This window comes from Mus caroli, chromosome 5 (assembly GCF_900094665.2).
Source record: "Mus caroli chromosome 5, CAROLI_EIJ_v1.1, whole genome shotgun sequence".
Lineage (NCBI taxonomy): Eukaryota > Metazoa > Chordata > Mammalia > Rodentia > Muridae > Mus > Mus caroli.
The window spans coordinates 110,006,066-110,010,132 of record NC_034574.1 but is presented as its reverse complement, the minus strand read 5'-3'; the positions used below and the strand labels follow the sequence as shown (position 1 = coordinate 110,010,132).

At 42.9% G+C, this 4,067-nt stretch overlaps 1 pseudogene; it reads right to left on the bottom strand.

The window, feature by feature from the left end:
• Positions 1–2,777: 2,777 nt before the first annotated feature.
• On the bottom strand, positions 2,778–3,353 carry LOC110294925 (annotated as a pseudogene).
• Between the last annotated feature and the right edge of the window lie 714 nt (positions 3,354–4,067).

Sequence of the window (4,067 nt, the reverse complement as noted above, 5' to 3'; positions counted from 1 at the left end):
GCCCCATCCCTGAGGCGGAGCTGCCCGGGGCGGGGATTTCCAGCACAGGATGTTTACGAGTTGTTATTGAGGAAATGACTCAGCACAGGATGTTTACGAGATAGNACTGAGGAAATGACTCAGCACAGGATGTTTACGAGATAGCACTGAGGAAATGACTTAGCACAGGATGTTTACGAGATAGCGGCGCTCCACAGGACCTACTTTAGTTACTTGTTTCTTTAAAAGGAAATCACCCTATGAGGTTCTGGGGTGCAGGACTTAGTCAGATGGACCTCGTATGGATATTTCAGTTCACAACAACTCTTATTTATTTTATGCATATGAGTACACTGTAGCTGTACAGATGGTTGTGAGCCATCTTGTGGTTGCTGGGAATTGAATTCAGGACCTCTGCTTGCTCCAGCCCCCCTCGCTCCAGTCTAAATCTCAGGAAATCTTTCTCTTTCACCACCAACTCCAAATTAGACTTCTCCATTATTCTCCTGGAGGGCACCCTGGCTTTGAAGCCCCACCCCTACCCCCAGTGCCTCTTCTGTGTACTAGCTGCATATTTCATAGGTCTCCACCTGTCTAAATTAAGAACCAGGAATTCCAGGGCTGTACCCAGCCCCCGCTGTGTCCCCAGGATCCCAGCAAGGCTCCATCTAGCTCACAGAAGGCAGCCAGTGAAAGTTGTGGAAGGGATGCAAAGTCCAGAGACCACACACGGGGCGGGGGGGCCGGGGCAGGAGAGATGGCTCAGCCCTTGAGAGCTTTTACTGCCTTCCCAGTTGAACCTCAATAGGAGATCAAGTCCCTGACCCCATGCTGGGTGGTTCACAGCCACCTGGAACTCCAGGGGATTTGATGCCCCTTTCTGGACTTTTCAGGTACATAAATAAATTAAAAGAAAAAAACAACAACAAAACGAAACAAAACAACAAAAAAACTTTACCTATAGTTAAACAGGCCAAAACCATCGGATAAAGGGGAGATTATAAACAAAAAACAAAACAAACAAATAAACCAAAAAAACAAAATATGTTTGAAGATCAGGACAGGTGATTTCACACCAACCCCAGGGAAGACACCTCCCCCTCCCACCTCCCGGCCCATATCCTAGTCTTTTGGCATGAAATGTGCAAACTGTGACCGGAAATCGATTCAGGCTCAAAGGTAGGCAGCCAGGGAGAGCGCATTTATAAAATCATTGTGGGTGTCTGCTGTGACATGATTCCCCAGCATGGCGCCACGGGCCAGCATATGGCCACATCGAACGGTGTTGAGCTTGTCACTGAAGATAAAATTCAACATTAAGCAGGGACTCAGAACGCATTTCGCTCCTGTTCCATTGTATTAGGCGGTGTTTAGACTGAGATTGGATTTGAGCTGGCTTTCAGCTGGATCCGTTTTCAGTTAAAGTTTGGGCCGTGGTAAAGGCTAGCATATTCGTGCCATTTGCAAGCATTTAGCTCTTGGCTCGCAGAGAGTCACAAGGAAGTTCAGCGGGAGTCTCAGCCAGGCGTGGGCATGGTTGGAGACTCCAAGAGCTTTCTTTCTAGGTCACGGGAAGTCGTTTTGTCCAGGTCTTGGGTAACATGAGAAGCTACATCTGTAAAATCCCACCAACATGGCTGAACACATGAGCTGAACAGAGGGGACACCAATGAACATGCCAAACGGGACTGAGAAAAGCCCAAGAGGTCTCAACCCTAAACAAACAATATAGATGACTCAGTAAAGCTGAGAACTGGGAAGACAGTCCTCCCCAGGGAAGAGGACATCAATTGGTTGTCGAGCACTAATGATCATCCTTTAAAACATACATACAAGTAACATTATATAGCCTGAGCAGGTTGTATTTATATATAATAAATATATAACATATAATATATAATATATAATGTATAAATATAAAATATATAATATAATATACAGTATATAATAATGTAACACACATATATACATATACATAAACATACATAGGTACATACATCACATTATATATTATATATCTTATATCACATACCATATATCACATATCATATATCACATACAATATAGCATGTATTATATATTATATATTACACATTACACTATACATTATATATAGTGTAATATACATTATATACAAATATATATTGTATATTATACATATTTAGGCATTGTCTTTTTTGTTCTTAATATTATTTATTAGCACAAATGCAGACATAAGAAGTCTAAACCAATTGACTGAACAATTTCTATTCCACATGTACAGTTAACAGCTTAAGGTATTTCACTACAGGTTTCCACAAATCGTGATTCAACCCTTGAAGTAATTTGCATATAAGATAAAATACATTAACTACATGGTGTCTTGTAGCCAGGTGTCCATTTTACATATACAAGGTAACAAACTCATCTTTGCAAACTTGTTAAATACCATTGTTTCCTTCTAAGAAGGAAAAACAAATTCCAATTTTTTTTGAACAAGAAAATAGGACTTTACATAAATGACATGTACCTATACAAATTTAAGCTGATCAATGCAACACAAGTGTCTACGCATGCTTTCTTTTCTGTTGTACTAAAAGTCAGCTAATCCTGCAAAGTTTCAGCTCTAAACGTCGCTATTACCAGTTTGTCTACTGTAGCAAGATACCTTAAGTTACAGCAAAATCCTGGGAAGTAAGACTGAATAATATCTGCTATAGAAATGCCCTACCCTTTACCAACTCCCACCCCCACCCTTTCAAAATCATAAGCAACTCTCTTCTGTGACAGACAAATCATGTAAGAACTGAAAACCCAGTTTATGTAGCGTATCTCTTGGTCCACTGTCTGGCCGTTCTGTCGTGTTCTGCTCTGTTGGTCATGTCCTGAGTGGCAATACTTCCCACCAAAGGGTCAGCAGGATTGCAGTCTGTAAGGAGTGAGCAGATAGAAAGGAGGACTTTTGAGATGGTTAGTGCTGGGCTCCAGTTGTCTTTCAATATGTCCAAGCAAATAACTCCTTGGCTATTAATATTACAGTGATAAATTCTTGTACGAAATGTAACCCTTGGAGGCTTGAAGGGATACTCTGGTGTAAAAGTAATGCCAAGGAAGAATCCTCCACCTTCATACACAGACCCTGGAGGACCCAGAATGGTTGATCTCCACTCATAGATGTTGTNGCCCTTGGGACCAGCACTGCAGTTTGGTGGAGGGTCTAAAGTGATGTCTGCCAGCTCCTTCTGGATCCTGTTGGCGCTGGTGGAGAGGAGCTTTGAATTTTTGCTCATGCTGATTTTACTCTCCTTCTTGGGGGTGCTGCCTTCTTTCTCAGTCTGCTGGTTGGAGGACGAAGATGACGAGGAGCTGGTGCTGGCCCTCGAATCATCCGACATAGCGAACCCCGCACCCCACCCCGCGAATGGCCCCTCTCTTTGTGTCTGGCTGCTCTGTGCCACCGCACGGTACCCGGATTTATATGCAGATGCAGCGAACACTTTACCACGGAGTGGTCTCCGGTGCCTGAGACCGAGAACAACCTGTTTAAATGCTCATTGGCTGTACACCCCTACATGCCACTGTGGTAGATGGCAGAACTCAAGAACAGTGACCTTCAAGCAGAGTTTTAATCACAGTTTAGTGCACATGCACACACACACACCACACACACACAGACACACAGATACACACACACACACACACACACACACACGCCACAGAGAGAGAGAGAGAGAGAGAGAGAGAGAGAGAGAGAGAGAGAGAGAGAGAGAGAGAGAGACAGAGACAGAGAGATGGAGATACAGAGACTGACCCAGGAGGGGGTAGATTGATACATAAACAAAGAGACACAGAGAAACAGAGACACAAAGACATCCTCCAGAGACAGAGAGACAGAAAGAGGTTCAAAGCATTCATGAAATGCTATTTAATCAAGCATGCCTTGTGATATCTTCTATTCTCTTCTGTTTCATTTAAAATAAATGTTAGTCTTGACTCATTAGATTGATTTAATGGCCACACAGTGGAGAGCTATTGAAAACCGTCAATATAGAAAGCTTGAGGGGTTATATTTTGAATGGGAGGTTAAAGGTGCAGGTTCTAATGTGAGC